The sequence below is a fragment of the Phyllobates terribilis genome, unplaced genomic scaffold, assembly GCF_046119375.1.
Source record: "Phyllobates terribilis strain yellow unplaced genomic scaffold, ASM4611937v1 Scaffold_3__8_contigs__length_932513732, whole genome shotgun sequence".
NCBI classification, from domain to species: Eukaryota; Metazoa; Chordata; class Amphibia; order Anura; family Dendrobatidae; genus Phyllobates; species Phyllobates terribilis.
Genome location: NW_027362763.1, coordinates 310695553 through 310718963, shown reverse-complemented (window position 1 = coordinate 310718963; position 23411 = coordinate 310695553). Strand labels below are relative to the sequence as shown.

Genomic DNA, 23411 nt, shown 5'->3' with positions numbered 1-23411 from the left:
GTTATTGCATTATATTGCAATGTTACGGAAATCAAAAAAACATAATATTGATAGATAGGGCGATTCTGAATGCGGCGATGCCAAGTATATGTACGTGTGGTGTTTTTTTTTACTGTTTTATTTTGAACGGGACGAAAGGGGGGTGATTTAAACTTTTATATATTTTTTATTTTTTTTATATTTTTAAAATATTTTTTTTTACACTTTTTGCATTCTTCAATAGTCTTCATGGGAAACTTGAAGCTTCAATTATCTGATTGCCTCTGTTACACACAGGCGATGATCAGATCACCTGTGTGTAGCAGATTTGCTCACTTGCTATGAGTGCCGACCACTGGGTGGCGCTCATATCAATCTGGCAGTGACAAACACAGGGGTCTCCTGCAGACCTCGGGTTGTCATGCCAACTAATTGGCGATCCACGATCATGTAACGAGGTCGCCAATGGGCGGTTCCAATGATGCACTTCCCAGAAGCGCGAGTTAAATGCCGCTGTCATAGATTGACAGCGGCATTTATCTGGTTAACAGCCGCGGGTGGATCGCAATTCCAGCCGCGCCTCTTGCAGGTACATGTCAGCTGTATAAATCAGCTGACATGTGCCCAGAAAGGTGCGGGCTCAGTGCCAGAGCCCGCACCAAACAGGGGGATGTGCTGTTCAACCATATGAACTACTCTGCAGAGTGAAACTAAATGGAGATTGCAAAAAGTATGTTGGTTTATCATGTAGTTTAGAGATAATTCTTTTCATATTTACATTCCAAGCAAAAGGTTATTGCTTGTGTTAGAGAAAAATCAGTTGAATGCGAAAGGTTAAGAACTGCAAATAAGTGTTTTTCCTTAATGACTTTACATTGATAGACAGACATGCTCTCCTTCACAATAAGTTCACATAACCAATACCCTTTGAATATGTTGCATTGGTTATAAAATTTACAAGAACTCTTCAAACAATTAAAATTTGTATGACAATAGGTTATCACATCATACATGGATGGCAATTTTATGCATTCCATCAAGGTTTTCTTTAGGATAAGAGTCAAATTTGTTCCGAGATTCTGCATTCATCTTAGGATATGAGTCAATTAACTCAAGGTTCTTAAATGGAAATCTAAAACTACTGATCCGCTTATGAAGATGTACAATGTGCAAGGTTGAAATATTCTGGCTTCATTTAAAAAAAATATTAAATATTAAAGCATATATAAAATAGATACTGTATATTCCTAAGAATGTAACTGCAAATTATTTCAAGTGCACTTAAGTTTTAAGCATACAATACAGGAGCTCATTGACCGTTCTAATTTTCTACATAAAGGTTCCAGCTACTGTACTTTTGTAGTAGTTTTCTTTACCTAAAGTTTATAGTTCAAATAATTACTTAGATTCCATTGTGCAAAGATAGGTGTTACTAGAAATACCAAGTATGAGTCCACAACAGTAATGTAACTAGTGGGGGTGGGGCAGGGAGAATCCATGGGCAAAGGCAACACTTAACTGCATTGTTGTCCACACATTGATGCAGTTAAAACTCTTGGTAGAGCTGTGAGCCAATGGTGCCAAATGCCACCACTCTCCTCTCCTTCTTGTAGACTGCAGGTTGATTTAGACTTGTGGCTTTCAGAAAATGGGGGCATACACATTATGGTGGCATCCTGTCAAAGATAGCCCAATGACATGACCACATCACTCCTCCCAGGGGCGTAACGATCGTTGCAGTAGAGGGTGTGACCGCGAATGGGCCAGTGCAGGAGAGGTGTCTGCCAGCGCCTATTTCAGCTGGATGTGCATCCTAGGACGCACATTCAGTTGAAATGTTTTGTTGCACAGAGAACCACCAGCTCCCTTCACCGCAATACATGCGCCAATCAATCAGAGGCCAGCAACTGATATCTGCATGTCCATGATGGACAGCACATGGCAGTGATGTCATGCGCTGCCTGCATGCTAACGTCAGCTGCCGACTAATGAAAAGGATGCCCTGCTTAGTTGAAGGAGGTGTAAGGTAAGAAGTATTGTTCATTTCTTTTTTCAATGTGTTGAAGAAGAGTGGAAGAATGGGGGGGGGGCAATATTACTTTAAGGGGCCCAGAATGGTGGAAAATATTCTATGAAGGAGCCCAGGATGTGGGACAATATAACAGGAAAAGGCCCAGGATGATGGACATTATAACAGGAAAGGTTCAAAGATGGAGAACAGAAGGGGCACAAGATTAGGGACGTTATAACTGGAAGGGGCCCGGGATTGAGTAAATTATAACAGAAAAAGGCCCAGCATGTGAGACATTAAAACAGGAAGGGACCCAGGATGGGGGACATTATTGCTAGAAACGGTCCAACATGGGGGACATTATACCACGAAGGGGCCTTGAGTGGGGAACATTATTACTAGAAGGGTCCCAGGATAAGGGACATTATTATTGAGAGGGGCTTAGGATGGGGAAATTATACCAGGAAGTGGTTCAGGATGGGAGTCATTATCGCTGGAAGGGGCCCGGGATGGGGGACATTATAACAGGAAGGGGACCAAGATGGGGGACATTATTACAAGAAGAGGCCCAGAACTATTATAGTAGTAACATTGTTACAAGACAGGAGACATTATTACAGGAAGAACCCAGGATGGTGGACATTATTATAGGATGGGGGCCAGGATGGGGGGCATGACAGAAGACATTATTACAGGATGGGGACAGGGACATTTTTACAGGATGTGGGCCAGGATAAGGAACATACATTATTAGTTTATGGTAGCAAATGGGGGCCAATTGGAGGATGATATTACTGCATGGGAGCCAAAATAGTGGACATTTTTACTCTACAATGGGGAACATTAATAATATTCCCCATTGTGGCCCATATATTATTAACCTCTTTACCCCCGAGGGTGGTTTGCACGTTAATGACCGAGCCAATTTTTACAAAACCACTGTTTGGGTGCACGACAGGACTCGGAAGGGAAGGTGCGCCATTTGACTTTTTGAATGTAAAATTTGCTTGAATAATTAGCGGATGCCATGTTGCTTTTGGAGAGCCCCTGATGTGCCTAAACAGTGGAAACCCCCCACAAGTGACCCCACTTTGGAAACTAGACCCCTCAAGGATTTTATCAAGTGGTATAGTGAACATTTTGAACCCAGGGGTACGACACAGAATTTGATAACATTAAGTCATCATATTGAATAAGTTGTCATTAGTCACTCCATGTCACTCCAGCACCCGCAAAACTTGGTGCATACCCGAGCACCCGATGCAAACTCAAGTAGCGAGCACTTGCGCTCAACATTAGTTGCAATATCGTTGTCATTTTTTTCTTTACTTTGAAAAAATTCCAATCCTAACCCTAGCACAACCCTAACCCTAGAGTTTATTTTTTACTTCGTTCCTCGTGCGGTATAAGTGATTGGACCACTTTATTCTTCGGGTCGTGGGATTACAGAGATACCAGATTCATATTGGGTTTTTATTATTGACAGCTGTCACACACTAAAAGGCTTTTTTTTTGCAAAGACTAGTTTTTGCATCGCCATATTTTGAGAGATATAATTTTTCCGTATTTCAGCCAACAGAGTCATGTTACGGCTTGTTTTTTGCGGGACAAGTTGACGTTTGAGCGGTACCATTTTTATTTGCATTCGTCTTTTTGATCGCGTTTTATTGCATTTTTTGTTTGGCAGTATGATGATAAATAATGTTTTTTTTTTTACCGTGTTCACTAAAGGGGTTAACTAGTAAGACAGTTTTATAGACCAGGTCGTTCCGGATGCGGCGATACCATATATGGGTACTTTCATTGTTTTTTTTTGTTTTTTTCCACAATAATATTTATTTATGGGTACAATATATTTTTATTTTTTTGGATTATTTTTTTCATTTTTTCTTTATATTTTTACAATTATTTTTTTTTCACATTTTGATTCTTTTTTTACTTTTACACCTTGTCCCACTATGGGACTTTCACATTTTATTTTTGATCGCAGCATTGAGGGGGTTAATGTGCAGGGAGCGGTGCAGGACCGCTCCCTGCACATAGTACTGGGTGTCAGCTGTTACAATCAGCTGACGCTTGGCGGCGATCGCCCCGCACCGCTTTTCTGCGGGCGCGATCGCCATATGACCTAATAGTACGTTATTGGTCCAATCGGCCTAGGTCACCATGACGTACTATTAGGTCTCACGTCAGAAAGGGGCTAAATTATGAAGCCCCAATTGGATGCTCCAATTGTATAAATGCATAAAAGGTGGTTACTATTACTGTACGGGGGCAGAATGGTTTACTGTACTACTGTATTATTGCCTTTGGGGAGGGGGTATAACTTTTGTACTTGAGCAAAAAAACAGAGACTACTACTATATGGCGGCATACAGAGGAATTTTAGTATTGCACGGGGGCCACAAAGGGGACATATGCATTAATTTTGTATGGGGGTTACTGTGAGGGGGGGGGTCATCACTACTGTAATGTATCTTATTTTTTCAGCTACTGTTATTATGGAGGGAATAAAAGGAAGGCACTGTTACTGTGCGGGCACCAAGGCAGTACTATTGCACTTTTCTTCTTCATCTGGTGCAATGTAGAAGTGGGGGAAAAGTGTGGAGGATGCTGTAGAATATGTTGTATGCTGTAGTCATAGATGTACCGTATGTGTGTTATTTTCGGTAGAGAGGAGTCCTGGCTGGAAGAAGTCAAAGAGGTCTGCGCCGGATGAAGAAGGGTAAAAATGAATTACTTCATTTAGACGTATCACTGGTTAGTTACTCGATTTACCTGTATTATATATACTATATACTATCTACAGAGCTCCTCTGTATAATGTCACCTCGTTTTAATACTGTTTTTTTCTATACTGGCTTTTGTTGAGTAACAGAAAGGTGGTTATACTCAGACACTATGTGGTAATACTATATCGTCATGGTGTGGCGGTATTTATCCCTTTTTGTGGTTTATTATTGGTATATTAGGTATGATATACCAGACTGTTCAGTAACAATATGGTGATATTTGTTATTCGGTAACTATATGACTAGTTTTTAGAAGTATTTAGAAATATTTTCTACGAGATTTATATACAGTATTTTATCTGTAGGCTTTTTTTTAATAGGGGGGCAAATAATATATTTAGAGGATCTAGAAAGCCACAGGACCCGTACATCTGACCAAAATGCGAGTTGAGGCCCACATCCACATTTTGCACTGGAGCCCATCAAACTCTAGTTACACCACTGACTCCACTTGAGCATGGACGCAGAGAGAACAAGAAGACTCGGCTAGTGGCTTGTCGCGAGACTTGACATAAGGCAAGTATATATGTATAAAAATACATATATATCATTTGTTTCTTTTTCTCTGTTGCAATATTACTTGTTAAACAGGTACTCAAGGTGCATTATTACTTTTTTTAGGAAAGGGCACTCAGAGGGCATTATTGTTAAGGGATACTTCAGGGCAACATTACTTTTTTGGGGACTCAGGCGACTTTACTACTTTTTGGTCTGCAAATTGAGATTCTGATTTGGCTATTATCCAAAGTCATATTGCAAGACTCGTTAAAGGGTCAATTGTGACTTGTAGGATTGCTGCTTCCAATAGGTGGCGCTATAGAGTTCAAGTTCTTTTTTTCTTTGAAGATCCAATTTGCATATTAAATTTCCCAGAAGAGCATTGCACGGCGATTAAGCCTTCTTACCTTGGCATGTCAGAGCTGGTATGTCACTCTCCATAGGGAGAAACGTTACCCCTTAGACCTCAGTCCAGAGCCTCTCACCTAGCTACATCAGTTCTCATACTTTACACGGATGAGGGCCAACAGCCCGGAACACCGTTTCTGCAAATTGAGAGTCGTTAAAAGAGTCGACGGTGACTTGTAGGATTGCTGCTTCCAATAGGTGCCCCTATAGAGCTCAAGTCCTCTTTTTCTCTTAAAGACAAATTACATACTTTTTGGTGGGCACTTGAAACATTTTTAATTAACTGTGTGCTCTGGGAGCATTAGTATTTTGGGGGCATCTTTTAAGAAACATAACTGTTTAAAAGTATATTGATGGGGCAATTTTACATTTTAAGAGGGCATTGAATGGGCATTACTATGGTATGAAGAGGCATACAGAAGTATAATAGGCTTTTTAGGGCATGTACAACACTTATTATTTAGGGGGCATTTTTATTGCTGAGAGGACACAAAGGGGGCATTGTTACTTGGAGAGAAGCCGCAGGATGGACAGTTTGAGTAGGTTTAGTATAGGAGGGTATGATGCTGAAAATTTGAAAAGTAAAATATATTTGTGTTGCAAACTCTGAATGTGAATTGTGGCTGAAAGAAGGTGGGATGGTGGTCTGGGCTAGATAAAAAAGACAACACTTCTGAGTCACTATATAATTCTGGACTGTAATCTCTAATGTGGTCCGCAGAATTGGTATTTATCATGGTTACTATATGGCGGTAATACTAGTCTTGGTCTTGTATTGCAATTTCATTCTGTAACTGCATAGTCATCCACTGAGGTTCCCACTATACGCTACCTAAGATGGGTGCCGACTGTATTTTGTACTCCACCCTCGCTACCTCGAGCTGAAATCCTAGCTGCACCTGTGGTCCACTGAATTCTGGTCCACAGTATTTTGTCTTTTTTGTGCTTTCTAGTCAAGTTGTATAGTGAACCTGTCATTATAATATGTGCTTATGGTACATTATTTCTAGTCATTGGCAGAGCTTAATACCCTGATAAGGAAATGATTCATATTTTTTTTTCATATATGATTATTACAAACCTTTATGTAAAGTCCCCGCATATATGATTTCTTATGACTGTTTTAGGATGCCTGATCCACGTGCATTTAGAAACTTTAGTCTGAACTGAAGGGCAGAGAAGATAACAAGATTAGGAGAGTGTGACATTAATTATTGACATAGTGACAGAGGGAGGAAAAGGACAGGACATGATAGGCATATTCCCTGACAAATTCATGATGACGAATGTGTAGACACGGCACTGAGAGAAAGAGATGTGGTAGGTCTGGATCAATAGTATCTGAAAAGATATCACAGCAAATTAAAGAAAGACAAAGGGGAAGTATTTCCCTTCTAATGAGATCATAGGGCAGGGGTAAAAGGTTAGCTTTTAATCTCAATGCACAAATGCACATAATGAAAAGATGACTTCAGTTACTGGGAAACAGAAGGAAATCATTTGTACCAATAAACTGTTTGTATATGAGAACAGGTACTAACACAGCGAACTGCCAAGCTAGGTAATGGTAGTTTTCACATGGCTATTATATTCTCTATTAGATTGCATTTGTACTCAGGAGTCAACATAAAAATGTTGGTTCTACTATAAACCTCTTCTTCGACCTTCTTCCATTTATTGGCAGATGTCAATGAGACTGGTGCCATGGTCACAGCCAAAGATAAGAATTATCGATTGGGTAAATAATGCACTAAGCATTTGTTTAACAAATGCAATTGTTCATGCTAGTGTCTATCTTGCTGACCTTAAAAAGGTTTTCAAGTTTTGGAAAACCCCTATCCTCCGTCAACAGTTTGTTTTAAAAAAAACAAAGTTTGATTTAGTCATCCTTCCAGGGTCCCGCATGGATTTTCCGCTGCTGCTCTTGGGGTCTGTTATTGTCTACAGCACTTACATCACTGCAGCCAATAACTAAGGTCAGCACTCAGCTCTGCCTGAGTTGACAGCATGAACCGCTCAGAGCCACTGAGCTCACTGATTAGCTGCACTGCTGTCCAGATGATGTCAGCGCTGCAGACAATAACAAACACCAGGAGCAGCGGAAGAGACTCAGAGCTGGACCTGGTGAGGGTGAGTAAAGCTCAATTTTATTTAATTTTTTTTTTAAACAAACTGGAGTCAAAACTGGAAAATCCCTTTATTATTAGATGAAACATGCATGCCTATTTTCTGGTCCTTTATGGCAAAGTGTGTGGCCAGGTAAGATGCATGATGTTCTAATCCCTTAATTTAGAATCACTCAATTTAATTATAATGGACTACTGAGCCTATAATTATTTTCCTTTAAACAGTACCACTCATGTTCATGGGCTATGTTTGATATTGCAGATTGGTTTCATTCAGCTAAATAGTGCCAAGCAGTAATACAAGACACATTCTTTGGAAAAGACTGGCACAGATTCTTACTTCTAATCATAGACAACCCCTTTATGGAATTTTTAAATCAGATAAAATTATTTCTTATGTAAAGTTTGAAATTTAAAGCAAGTTAAAATAGCATTAAGTCAAAATGTATATGTGGCGCCCCTGAGGGTTCAGTCGCCACAGAGGTACTGCATCTCACCCAGAGGTGTGGTATCTCACCCTCAGGTAAGAAAGGAGTACAGCTCAGGACCCTAACACCTGCATTCACTACACCACATTTCAGAGGGTAGGGCGAGATTGCTCCTACGGGAGAGCACAGTCCCTTGTCCCTGGCTGGAGTGGGGGGAACCACAGTAAGGGGGAACCATGTAGTGTGTGTGGGTGGAGGACGTAGATCAGGGGAGCACTTCAGTAGGAGTAGTATATAAAAGAGGAACCATCTTAGATCAGAGAGTTCAGTCAGAGGAGGAGAAGTGACCGGAGCAGAGGCTCTGTACGAGCTCTGCTCCAGACGCGGGCCTGGACAGTGAGGCCCAAGTCTGAGGAGAAGGAGAGAAGAGAGGAGAGGGAGCAGGAAGGCTCCAGGAACAGAAGGGATCCCAGGGGTACGGGCAGTGCTGGAAGCCACCCGTACGCCCAAATCTACCGGGAGGTGGAGGGGTCAGGCCACACAAAGGGAACCGGGTCCCTCAACTAGTAGAAGATTGCAAGTCTCAGCTAGAAACCGGAGGCTGCAGAACTTTATGTCCTGTAGCCACAAGTCCACGCCAGTCTCACCGAGAAGGTAGCCATATAGGACCCAGGGGACGGAACATACGTCGCCCGCCAAGGCCCGTGGATACCGGATTGGAGTGACTAGGTGTGAGGTGCAGGAAAAAGGCCAGAGGAAGGACACAGAAGGGGGTCCTGCTAAGTACTCCGGAGCTATCTGGGGGTGGACTGAGCCCCTCACTGAGTAAGCACAGAATGACGTGGGCAGTTACATTGAGCTCTGTAATCTGGACTGCAACAACTGTGAGTAAAGATCCTGGGACTGCAATATCTTGTCTCTGTGTTCCTTGCCGCGCCATCACTCACTGCACTACAACGCCCAGCACCACCACCGACATCCACGCACTGCCCTGAAGCTAACTCTTCTTGTGGGGAGTAATAATACCCTTGCTGCAATACCACCAGCTTCAGAGGACTGTTCCGCAGTGGCGGCGCCCTTTAGCCGCATTCCACAGGTGGCGTAGTCGGACTCTTTAATAAAACCTATACATATAATTCCCCTTGGATTGACCGCCCTGGGTCATGGACCGGGTCATCGCCACTGTGACTACAACCCCCAGCATCCACCGGCCCGGCACCGGGTACCCCACGGCCCAGGGGGCGCGTCATATAGCTATAACTCAATGACTCTAGTATTAGCTATTATCTCAGTAATCATTGCAGAAGGGAAGATGACATTTCCTATGTCTGTGTACCTGGTGCCACCATCAGAATGCAGGCACTGTTAATGAAGCCTTTATTTGTTTAATGGAGACAGAGGAGGATGTGAGGGGGACAGTTTAGAGAGAAAGGTGTGAAGGGATAGTATGGGGGGGAATCATGTGAGGGGACAGAATTAGGGATAAAAGTGTGCATGGACAGTATGGAGGTGAAAAGTGTGAAGTGACCGTATGGGGGCAAATGTGATGGAACAGTATGGGGAAAAGGTGAAGTATGAAGGGACAGTATGGGGGAAAAGTGTGAGAGGACAGTATGGGGTATATGTGAGGGGGACAGAATGGGGGATATGTGAGGAGACAGTGTGGGATGAAGTATGAGGAGACAGTATGCAGGGGAAGAGTGAAGGAAGAGTATGTGAGGGGGAAGTGTAAGGAGACCGTATTGGGGAAAAATATGAGGAGGCAGTATGTGAGAAAGTGTGAGGGGACAGTATGAGCCGAGAAATGTATTAGGGGACAGCATGGAAGAAAAATGTGTGAGGAGAGAGTATGGGTTAAAAGTGTGAGAGGACAGTATGCAAGATGTGTGAAGGGACAGTATGGGGGGAAATCTGAGGCGACAGTATGGGAGTGGGTGTGAGAGGACAGTATGGGAATATAGTGTAAGGGGACAGTATTGGGAGAAAAATGGGAGGGGACATTATGGGGAAGTGTTAAGGGACAGTACAAGGAGAAATATGTGGGGACAGAATGTGGGACATGTTAGCGGACAGAATGATGGAAAGTGTAAGGGGATTGTATGTGTGTAGAAATGTATGGGGACAGTATACAACAAAAAATGTGTGAGGAGACAGTATGGGTCTAATAGTGGGAGGTGACAGTATGGGGGAATTATGTAAGAAGACAGTATGAGAGCGACATTTTGGGAAGAATAATGTGAGTGGACAGTATGGGGGGAAGTGTAGGGGACAATATGCAGGAAAGTGTGAGGAGACAGTATGGGCGAGAAAAATGTGATGGGACGGTATGGGAAAAAGTGGACAGTATGTGTGGAACTATGGTGTGAAAGTGTGAGGGGAAAGCATGATGGATTAGTGTGAAGGGACAGCATGGGTTGGAAAGTGTGAGGGAACTGTATGAGGGGGAAGTGTGAGTAGACAGCATGGGAAAAAAGTGGTAGGGGACAGTATGTGGGGAGGAAAATGTAAGGGGACAGCATGGGTGGGAAAAAGTGTAAGGGGACAGTATGGGTGGGGAAAAGGGTTAAGGGAAAGCATAGAAGTATAAAAGTGTGAGGGGACATTATGGGATGAAAACTGTGAGGGGACAGTATGGGGGAAAAGTTTGAAGGGGCACAGTATAGAGACTGGGTAGTGTAGGGGACAATGTAGAGAAGGGACAGAATGAGGGCACAGCAAGGAGGGGGCAGTATTCAGAGATGGGAGTGTGAAGAGGTGGCACAAATTAAAGACTGGGAAATATAGGAAGGGGACATCATGGTGAGAGGACACTTAAGATAGGGAGAGTGTGGCAATTATTGCTAATAAAGGAGGACAGTCTGGCAGGTATAGCTAATAAATGTGTACAGTGGCTGTTATAGTTCATAAGGAAGGACAGTGTGAAAGCAATACTTTATAGGAAAAGACAGTGTGGAGGCCATGTATCACAAGAGGGACAGTGTGGGTGTCATATTTTTTATGCATGAGCACAGTGAGGGAGTAATTATTTTTTCAGGGGCACAGCATAAGGCAGATATTTTTATTCAGGAAAATTATAATGACACTGTTATTTTTAAAAGCACCAATCTGGATGTAAAGCAGAAAGCTGGAGAAGACGGAATTCTGCAGAGATGAGCTGTGTATGTTCAAAGTCAGAATGGCATCTGGACCAGATGGAGAATTAAAGAAATAATGACTTCAATCAGAGATCAGATCTACCTCTCTGGCCCAGATGTCACCTCTCTGCTGTCCAGAGTCCCAGAGTGTCTATCAAGCTATATCCTCCTTCTCCTCTCGCTTCCTCAAGCTCAATGTGGACAAAACTGAACTCATCATCTTTCCTCCATCTCACGTATCTTCCCTGCCTGATATTTCTATCACAATAAATGACATCATGGTTTCCCCTGTACTGGACGTCTGCTGCCTCGGAATAACCCTTGACTCTGCCCTGTCCTTCAAACCACACATCCAGCTCTTTCCACCTCCTGTCGCCTCCAGCTCCAAAATATTTCCAGAATCCGTCCTTTCCTCAAACCTCAATCTACTAAAATGCTTGTGCATGCCCTCATTATCTCCCTCCTGGACTACTGCAACATTCTCCTCTGTGGCCTACCTGCTAACACTCTCAAACTTCTCCAGTCCATTCTTGACTCTGCAGCCCGACTAATTAATCTCTCTCCTCGTTACTCCTCCGCTTCTCCCCTCTGCAAATCTCTTCACTGGCTCCCATTTCCCCAGCGTATCCAATTCAAACTATTAACACTGGCCTACAAAGCCATCCATAACCTTTCTCCTCTGTACATCTCTGAACTAATCTCCCAATATTTTCCCTCACGTACTATCTGGTCCTCCCAAGGCCTCCTTCTCTCCTCCACACTTATTCGTTCCTCACCCAATCGCCTCCAAGACTTCTCCTGAATATCACCCATCCTCTGGAATTTTATGCCCCAACACGTCCGACTATCCACCACATTTGGATCTTTCAGACGGAACATAAAAAACCCACCTCTTCAAGAAAGCTTACAGCCTGCCATGACCCGCTGCCTCCTCAACACAACTGGAGCTGCTGCCTTACCAACACCGGACCTGTGCCTCATCAACACCAGAGCTGCTGCAACCCCCCAACTACTGTCTCCTTCCCCACCATCCTGTAAAATATAAGCCCGCAAGGGCAGGGTTCTCTTCCCTCTGTACTAGTCTATCATCATTTATTTGTTACTGTAAGTGATATCTGTATTTTGTATGTAACTCCTTCACATGTACAGCACCATGGAATCAATGGTGCTATATAAATAAATAATAATAATAATGTCACCTATAAGGTACCTTGGTGTAAATTTTTATTTGTGATATTGACTATGTCTCATTTGTACTGTGGATCCTGTATGGTCCGCAATCTTATAATGACTGTTAACAACAACTCTTAGTATCTTCATACCATTGTTTAGGACATACTAGAAGTTGTAGGTTCATGTGATACAATTGTATATAGGGCTGACTTTAGTATGCAATTGATTGCTGTACTAAGCTTGATGATGTATTTGTGTACTAATGGTGGCTGTGATGCTGTATTTTTGAAATGTTGGTGGTTTTGGTGCTGTATTTATGTACTGATGGCGGTTCTGGTGAGTTATTCCTATACTGATGGATTCATGTACTAATTGTGGTCGTGGTGATGTATTCCTGTACTGATGGTAGTTCTGGTGATGTATTCCTGTATTCATGGTGGTTCTGGTGTCGCCTGACAAGTTATGATTACTAAATCTGTATTTATGTTAGGAGCATTAGTTATAATATTCAGCACTGTAGCATGCCGGACCACAATAGTGTGAAATGTACTCACTGTCAGGATTTGACTCTGCTTGCCAGTTCCAACAGTCATTACATAATCAATCATATGTGATTTTCATACTTACAGTTACATCCCAACCAGTTTCTCGTCCTGCTTCTCGAAATGTAAACATGGAGTGTAAGGGGAGAATTAGGAGAGAATTAGGAAGAACAGCTAGTCGACACATGACTATAGGTATGCAAGTCACATGATGACTACTTACACTGCCTAAGCTATGTATAGGAGCGGATGCCAAACTGAATTTTTGCCCCTGGTGCAGGAAAACCTGGATTCGCCTCTATATTGGGGAGTTATTGATCACATATTGTCATAATACAAAAATGATTCAAAGGTAAGGATTCACTTTAAAGAAATCATATACTGTAATGAAAAGTTACAGAAACTACCTTTATAACATGTTTTGTGTTCTTGTTTCACAGTGGCAGAAACGTATTTAGAATTGCCCTTCTGTGAAATAGTGAAATTATCTTCATATAATTAGAATAGTATACCATTAACAAACATTTGCAATGTACTTGTTCAAACACAAAAGACGTAAAACACAACTTAGAAATCCTTGCTGCTATGAGGCGAGTATCCCATACTTACCTGTCCGGCTCACTTGCCAATCACTTCTGTCAAGTGCTGCCACTAGATAAGGTACAGCGCTGCCACTAAGGACGACGCAACAGTGATGGCAAAACACTGGGCTTGAGTGCCGCCCAGCATTGTTGACAGTCAGTGAGGGCAGACCAGCAAACTGCACTCTATTCAAATGACCCATTCCCTTTCACCTGTGCCAACTATTGGATATTGTTTAGATGCCACCCTGATGTGCAATTTAGACTGAAATTTTGCGTTTTGTCCATTCTATTTTCCTGATTATTCTCTTGATTAACCACTGGATGCCCTTATTAATTTACCTCTGACATTTTAGACAATAACACTTTAGTGCTTTCATTATCTACATAGTTGCCACTGATTTGTTCCTTGTAGCTGTCACTCTGTTAGTACTCTGGATTATATAGTTTTATCCCTCAACTTGCTCCACTGGTCAGCAGCTACTCCACAGATACAACTCAGTAGCCCCTGCTGTGAAGGCAAGATCCTTGTATAGTGATGTAATGGTGAAAACTAGGAAGCTCTTGGTCTGTGGAAAGTGGAGTGGATGATTTATTTATCCTAGCATCAAATTTGGCTATAATGAGTTGTGTACCTGGTGAGGGTGGGAGGCAATACCTGCCATCTTAGCACAGATCAACCATTGTGGTCAATTTCATAGGAAGGCCATTAACCTCTCAATATTTGAAGAGTGAGAAGAAATTGGTGAAAATTTGCACAAACATCGGAAGAACACGCAAAGTCCTTTCAGATACAGTTGTGCTCAAAAGTTTACATACCCTGGCAGAATTTTTCCTTTCTTGGCCTTGTTTCAGAGAATATGAATGATAACAAAAAAACTTTTTCTTCACTCATGGTTATTGGTTGGGTGAAGCCATTTATTGTCATACTACAGTGTTTTCGCTTTTTAAATATTAATGACAACCAAAAACATCCAAATCACCCTGATCAAAAGTTCACATAACCCTGTTCTTAATACCGTGTATTGCCCCCTCTAACATCAATGACAGCTTAAAGTCTTTTGTGGTAGTTGTGGATGAGGTTCTTTATTTTCTCACATGGTAAAGCTGCCCATTCTTCTTGGCAAAAAGCCTCCAGTTCCTGTAAATTCCTGGGCTGTCTAGCATGAACTGTGCGCTTGAGATCTCCCCAGAGTGGCTCAACGATATTGAGGTCAGGAGACTGAGATGGCCACTCCAGAACCTTCACTTTGTTCTGCTGTAGCCAATGAGAGGTCGACTTGGCCTTGTGTTTTGGATCATTGTCATGTTGGAACGTTCAAGTACGTCCCATGCGCAGCTTCCGGGCTGATGAGTGCAAATTTGCCTCCAGTATTTGCTGACAATGTGCTACATTCATCTTTCCTTCAACTTTTGCCAAGTTTCCTGTGCCTTTGTAGCTCACACATCCCCAAAACATCAACGATCCACCTCCATGCGTTACTGTAAGAATGGTGTTCCTTTCATCATAGGCCTTGTTGACCTCTCTCCAAATGTAACATTTATGGTTGTGGCCAAAAAGTTCAATTTTGGTCTTATCACTCCAAATTACCTTGTTCCAGACGGTTTGAGGCTTGTCTCTGTGCTGTTTGGCATATTGTAGGAGACATACTTTGTGGCATTTGTGCAGTAATGGCTTTCTTCTGGCGACTCGACCTTGCAGCCCATTTTTCTTCAAGTGCCTCCTTATTGTGCATCTTGAAACAGCCACACCGCTAGTTTTCAGAGAGTCCTGAATTTCAGCTGATGTTATTTGTGGATTTTTCTTTGCATCCCGAACATTTTCCTGGCAGTTGTGGCTGAAATTTTTGTCGGTCTACCTGACCGTGGTTTGGTTTTTACAGAGCCCCTGATTTTCCATTTGTTAATCACAGTTTGAATGCTGCTGACTGGCATTATCAATTCCTTGGATATTATTTTGTATCCCTTTCCTGTGTTATACAGTTCAACTAACTTTTCCCAAAGATCCGTTGACCATTCTTTTGCTTTCCCCATGACTCACAATCCAGAAAAGTCAGTGGCTGGATGAAATATGCAAGCATTTGTCTAGATCCCAAAAACTCAATCAGCTTTTATGCACACACACTGATTACAAGCAAACAGGTCACAGGTGAGGATGTTACCTTTAGTAGCCATTCAAACCCATTTGTGTTAAATTCTGTGCATGTTATCGGGCCAAAATCACCAGGGTATGTGAACTTTTGTTCAGGGTCATTTGGATGTTTTTGGTTGTCATTAAGATTTAAAAAGAGAAAAAAACACAGTAGTTTGACTATAAATGGCTTCACCCAACCAATAACCATGAGTGGAGAAAAAGTTTTTTTGTTATCATTCATATTTTCTGAAACAAGGCCAAGAAAGTAAAGATTCTGCTGGGGTATGTAAACTTTTGAGCACAACTGTGTAGTGCTAACCACAGAGTCACTCTACTGCTCATATTAGTAATAAGTTGATAGAATGGTGGGCCATGGTCATAATTGATGCTTAAACACAAAATTTTACCTAACCATTGGGTTCATCAGTTTATTACTCGGGTGTGAATAATGATGATGTGTAGCTCAACGGAGCAAAAAAAATAACAATGCCAATGTAGGAATGTAACTTATCTCATATAATAATAATACTAATAATAATAGTAATAATAATAATAACAAAGAATATTCTAACAATTATCAAGTCAGTGTGTTTCTATGGTGATATTGACCAAATCAAGGAAAACATGTCTGCCATAACTTAATATAAGCAGGTCTAAATAAAGAAAATTGGAAGGTAACAAGTAATTTAACTAGTTGTATGACCTCAAAGAATGATATCATCTTAACAAGAAGCCTAAAGAAACTCAGAAGTTGCTTTTAAATGAGGAAAACTTCAAATTCTGTCTAAACTCAAACCAAACTACTTGGCCTGGTTTAAATACTGCATATTAAATGTACAACAGAGATTCACGAGCACAAGATTGTGACTATATATACTGACCCATTATCCAGCGGGGGCTCATTACTGTACATAGTCCCTACAATGGGAGACAAAAAAGAAAGAAGCTATTGATTTTAACCATCCGACTATAAAAAAAAAACCTTAAAAAATAGGTAACACAAAAGAATTCATACATTGTACTTTACATTTGCCAGCCCAATCATAAAGTAAGAGCATTCCTTCTGAAGACACTAATCTTTCCTAATAAGCATCCACCAGGAATGGGATCCCACTGTGAAGAAATGGAAATCTTAAGTTCTTCATGCTACTGGCCCCATGGAGTTCAATTCAAGCGCTGTTTAATCTATAAAAATCAATATTGAGTATGTGTGCTATAGGATCATTCCATCTAAAAGTATCTAGTCAGAAATATGGGACAGATACAATAGAGCAGCCAAGCACATGTAATTTAGCCAACAAATCTACAGCACTCCAACATTGATTTTTGCAGTTTGCAAGTGACTGAGCAGAAGAAAAAAAGATCTTATTTAAAAAATACTTGGGGCAAACTATATCCTCCATTGTGCTTTCCGGATACTTATTGTTACATGGTTGATAAGTGTGCCAGGTCATCTCAATACATTCCTCAATGAAGCAAACTGTTTACTAGAAGGAGTACAACAACATGTTTTTTTTCTTTCTTTCGATGGCAGAGAAGAATAATTTTTCTGAAATCACAGTCAACATACCTATGGAGCGATGTAATGTTTAAACATATCTTTCTGCATGCTGCTAACTTGAAAGGAGGAATGAAAAGAAAATTGTACATATCCAAAAGGCTGTATTTTTTTCATAACATATTAAAGTGTGCAATTCAATGACTGGAATAATGGCACAGAGATACCAAATTTTGCACCGTAATTATAACTTTGGAAATCTCTATTAAAACGAGACGTAGAAATATTTCCAGTCGGAAGTAATTGGAGTTATTTAAAAAAAAAAATAGAGATATGTTTTACCATAACAAAAGCTGAGAATATGTTTATTTTATGGGCCGCCTTCAGGAATAAAGCGTGTTTGCTCTTGTCTGACAATTTTGTTGGGAATTTTTTTTTTTAATTTCCGGTAGCTTGCTCTATGTAATCTGTTACATGATAAACATCCCTGTACGGAGGATCGACTTCAGCCTGGAAAGTGATTGTTCAAAATGGTTAACCCTTTGACAGATGACAGTAACGCACCTTTAAATGAGCAAACACACACATACAAAAAAAGATTTGTTCTTAACTATTTTCAATCCGTGAGTTACGTGAATAAGCCATAATTATAAAACATTGGCACTTTTAGAAAGTTGAGGAAATAAATTGGACAAAAAAAGTGTTAAAGTGAATTTATGGTAGAGCTTTTTTCTAAGTTGGAAGTAAGATTTATACTCTTGTATAAAACCTGAAATAAATATTAAATAAAGTATACAATTATGTATCAATTTTTAACGCTACTACAGGGAATTGTGAGAAAATTAACCGTCATATGTAGCAGAATAATTTCTTGTCACTATCATGTAAAGCTGTGTGATATATTGATAATTCCATTACGGAGAAGAACAGAACTGTAGGAGGCGTCTTGTAAAGATGTAAAGAGACACAGTGGCATGTTCATAAGTGAAGCTGATAGTTCCTTTGGGATACTCACAGGTAAATCAATATATTGGGAAAATTCACAGGCTCCATAAAATCATCTTCTCCGGTTTACAATTAGTTGTGAAACTCTGCAATTACAAGTAATTGAAATGATAGGTAGGTGATGCGACTAGAACTGAATGAATGTTATTTCACCATAAGTAGCATTAATAGTGGAAATCTATAACCTCTACTGTCATACGTGTCTCCGTCTCTCTCCAAATCTTTACTAGCTTTCTGCTTATCTATTTCTAGCCAATGTATTTTCTTATCGAAAAAGGAAAGTGAGCAATCTGACAAAACAGCGTTATCGAATTTCTTCAGCCGAGACCCACATGTCATTCACAATTCAGACATGCTGGGGGTTGATTGATGGATTGGTTTGTGACAAATGAAACTCAGATCAACAGCTCTGCACCTTTTCCCCATCAGGGACCACAGTAAAGCATAACTCTGTAACAATGGTAGGATTAGGGATGCATTAGCTTTCCATCGACCCAGACCATCCACTCCCATCAATACTTCCTACGTAATAACCTGCAGCTATGATAAGAAAACAATGGAAGGAGAAAGAGGAAGGAGAAAACAAATCAATAGAAGAAGGGAATGTCTAGTAAGATGCTATGGACAGAAGGAGAAAAAAATATTTGCTGAACTGAGGGCATAATGTCCAGTGACAAGAGGACAATGCAGTGTCAGAGTTTATCAGTGACAAAAAGTGACTGAAAGAGTTGTAAGTAACAGGACAGTATTTGGAGAGGAGCCCCATGGAATGAATGCAGATAACTACATTATCTTTTCCATTGCCTTAATAGTTTTTATACAGTGTATTAGTATACATAGGGAACAAGTGCGTTCCATAAAGCTGCAAAAGTAACTTTTACTGTGTCGAGCTTTAATGGAACCACTCCGTGGAGATCCCTTACTGATAGTCTTGTTCTGACTGTGTTTGGTGGGACAATGACTGTTGATATTTTTTGACATGACATTGATCAGACTATGACATTGGGAAGCTATTCATCTTTATGTTGAAGATGAAAAAAAAAGTCTTCTCACAACATCTGAAGATTATCGCAAGATTAAAAAGTCTTACAATTGTGATATCAGCAATAATTGTATAATCACTAGAATCATAGGCCATAATGATGCCATGCCATCTCTTCTTTTGAGATTAGTATACTATTTGATTTAATTATTTTTAGATTTTAGAACTCATACAAAGTAAAAAATATCACATCCACTGGGTAATGAAATTTGGTGTTTTTCTGTATTCACCCTTGAATTTAGAGCACAAGAGCAAGCAAAGTTTGGTTTTGTGAAAAAAAAAGGAATATGTTATGTATAGAGATAAGTGGACCCATGGAAGTTTGGGTTCTGGTACCTGACCCGAACTTTATTACAAAGTTCAGTTACCAGAACTGTACCCAAACTTGAACCAGAACCCGAATCCCATTGAAAACAATAGGGACCCGGACTTTTGAGCCAGAAATTTTTTTCTTTCTCTCTCTGCAAACCGACTTCCCCCAGAACTCGGAACATTGCAACGGACTTCCGGGAGAAGTCCGTGTTTGGCGTTTAGCACCGGACCATAGCTCATCTCTAGTCGAACTGTCCTATAAAAGTTATAACTTTTGGGGAAGATTGTATAAAATGAGAGTTTCTCCCATATATACTACATTGTCATAAATACTATTTAGTGTATAATAGCTGTAAATGAAATTATATAATTCTAGGAAAATAGCATAATTAACTGGCCATTAAAAAGAAGGGAAACTTGTAACAATTTGGGTAAAATGGGTTAAAGATAAATCCCCTTCTGCCACAGTCTAGTAGGGTTACAACATGCAAATATCTACATTCTGTATATGCATCCCGTAAACTGCTTGAAATAAAGTAGACCAAAAATATGGTTTATTTTGGAAAATGTTAATACACCTACACTCTTTATATGGCAAATGTATCATAGTGAGGGGGGTGGGGGTGGCACACACAAAGTGTGTTAAGAAGAGTAGGCTTCATGCTTACAATCTTCACTGTCGAAATATGTATTTTAGAAGGTAATAATGAGAATTGTGAACTGTCAACAAAAATGTCTGTTCGGGTAATAAAAACACAATTCCCATGTTACTAACAAGACCATGCAGGAAATTCTGGCTGCCATGCAAGCAGTTCCTCTCACCAACCTTAACTGAATGTAACATTTACCAGAAAAATACTTGTTCACAAAAGTCTCAAATAAGACTGGCGCTGTGGTCTGATGAAAAATTGATTGAACTCTTTGGCTACAATCATGAAGTTAATATTTAAAGCAAGATATTACTTTAGGAAAGAACATGTTGGAAAGTGGAGGCACATGGAGGGTCTACTGTGACCCTAAGGACTCTGAGTGCCCCTGTACAGGCTCCGTCAGACCCTATCAACTGACAAGTTGCCCAAACTTTTGCACATACCAATCCTATATTTCATGTTTTCAACTATGATAAGATCAACAGAACATGAAATTTGACAAGGAGAAATCAAATGTGTATATATTATGACTTTATAAATACCCGCTACAATATTTTGTAAGGAAGAATTTAGCGGAAATGCGAAAACTGAGTTTTTGTTTCTTGTTCTGAATGCTAAGAATCCATTGGCAACTACCATATTGCACTTTATTAGTTAGACGTTTATATCACATAAGCGGAAGTAGGCTTTATTTTCCCTCTAAAGCAACATCTATATAAATCATATGGAAGTAATTGCCCATTTTGGGCAAATCACGACGAGCCTGATTGTGCTTTAAAGCAGATGACATTAAAAGTATAGCTGTATGGGAAATGAGCTGAATTTAAGTCATTTGTCTCACTGTTCAGCACAGTATGAAGTTTTCCCTCTATTTAGTTCTACATGCTTGATAAAATACTTCAAGGGTTATTAATTTGTAATATTATAGGCAGTTTACATTAATAAGTGGTATGTGACATCTATATTTCAGCTGATAATCCTATATTAAATTCACTCATCCTAAAATGATTTGCATGGCAGCTCATGCTTAAAATATAAATGTATCCTTAGTATTTAATATAACATGAAACTAAGTACTGCCATTTAATGCTTCATCTTCCATTTAAATGTACCAAATGTGTGGTTGCTAAATGAGTGCTTTTACTCTGGATGAATACAACAGACGCAGAAGATTGATGGTGTCTATTGTGCAGAGACTCTACAGAAAGTATCTGGTAATACATTAGTCAGGGCATGGATCCCAAATCTGGTTGTTAAAGACTGGCATCACCTTTTTTTTTAAAAAAAAGCCAACAGAAAGAATATACTTGAAAATTGCCTACATAGCAATTCCCACATATATTATAGGAAATATTCTCTTTAAGGAGCATGTACATACAGATTATCCACTTTGGAAAATAAATTGTCTTGGCGTCTACGGTTATTTCTTCATTTAGCAATTGACCACGTTTGGTCTACTGGCCGATACAGAAAGGAATAACTGGTATTGAAGGGAGAAGGTAATGGTCCTAATTTTGATACTTTATAAATAAGACAAATGCAATTTACTCATACGTTTCTATGAGGATTGCTTAGAACATTTTTTAACATTTCATCATAATATTATTTCCCTTTAATAATGTACAGTCAGTACATTTCACTCCAAACTATACAGATTGTCATCACTGACATCAGTCCCTGTCCCGGAAAAGTTCACATATTGGGGACAATATCATAAGAAGCAAAGTAACCAGGGAATTTAGAGCGTGGATAGCAGTGTTAAACACTGATTATATCGGTTGAGACCTTTTATATTATGTTATCCCCATATCTACAAAGGACTTCATGAAACTATTATATCTGAATAAGAATTCATAATATTACCACTGAAAGAAAATATGTTACATCCAGCAATGTGCACCAGTCAGACAGGTATTCCTAGGAATCATTATCAGAACGTTTGGCTCAGCTCTACATTTACATGTGAAAGTATTTTACTATAATGGAAACAATTTTTAGAGTAAATTTGTTCCCATGGTAGCAAAAAAAGAGAAAGGAAACACTAACATTGCCCATAAAGGGACAGCCATTGAAAGCTATTCACACATCACAGTGGTAAAGCTGATATATAGGTTTTTTGACCAATGGGATGCTTCTTGTCCTGTTTGGACCAAAAGTCATAATGTGTCAAAGAATATGTATGATTCCTTTCTAATCAGACAACACAGAGTTCATGGATCAATCAACTTATGTACGAAAATATCAGCAAATATGACAGCTATTTATACAACATAGGTATTATCTCATTATGCCGGTTATTTAGGCTTCGTGCACAAATATAATATTTCAGTGAGCAATTTGGAACTGGGTTCCTTACTGTATGGTGCATGACATACATTCTGATTCATTACTGCCCAATAAATATACTATTCTGATGGGTGTTTTTGAAAAAAGGATGTGTTTTTTGAATGTATGGCCCCATTGCATTAACAAATCAAAAACAGCTAGTTACATGAGGTTTTATGCATACACACATGCACACACACATGCATACATATACACACATATACATACATACACACACTATACATACATAAAGTATACACACACTTGTACACACATATACATACATACACACACACTATACATACACACACACATGCATACATATACACACATATACATACACACACTATGCATACATACAGTATACACACACTTGTACACACACTATACATACACACATATACATACACACACACTATACATACATATGCACACACACTATACATACAGTATGCACACACTTGTACACACATATACATACATACACACACTATACATACACACATATACATACACTATACATACATACGCACGCACACTATACATACATACAGTATACACACACTTATACACACATATACATACATACACCCTCACTATACATACATACACACACTATGCATACATACAGTATACACACACTTGTACACACATATACATACATACACACACACTATACATACACACATATACATACACACACACTATACATACATATGCACACACACTATACATACAGTATGCACACACTTGTACACACATATACATACATA

General features: G+C 39.9%; 1 protein-coding gene across 10 annotated transcripts in view; it reads right to left on the bottom strand.

The window, feature by feature from the left end:
- Positions 1–23411, bottom strand: part of SOX2 (SRY-box transcription factor 2) — a 1587917-nt gene that overhangs the window by 83835 nt on the left and 1480671 nt on the right. For 4 of the 10 annotated variants that reach the window (XR_012318399.1, XR_012318390.1, XR_012318389.1 and 1 more), the window contains one exon: positions 16688–16724. The exons of 2 other annotated variants lie outside the window; for them this stretch is intronic. The gene's annotated coding sequence lies outside the window, so the exon portion shown is untranslated. Of the gene's footprint in view, positions 1–16687; positions 16725–16821; positions 16837–18319; positions 18396–23411 lie in introns of those variants that run through there. 4 more of the 10 variants (XR_012318398.1, XR_012318387.1, XR_012318388.1 and 1 more) reach the window with 2 other exon arrangements.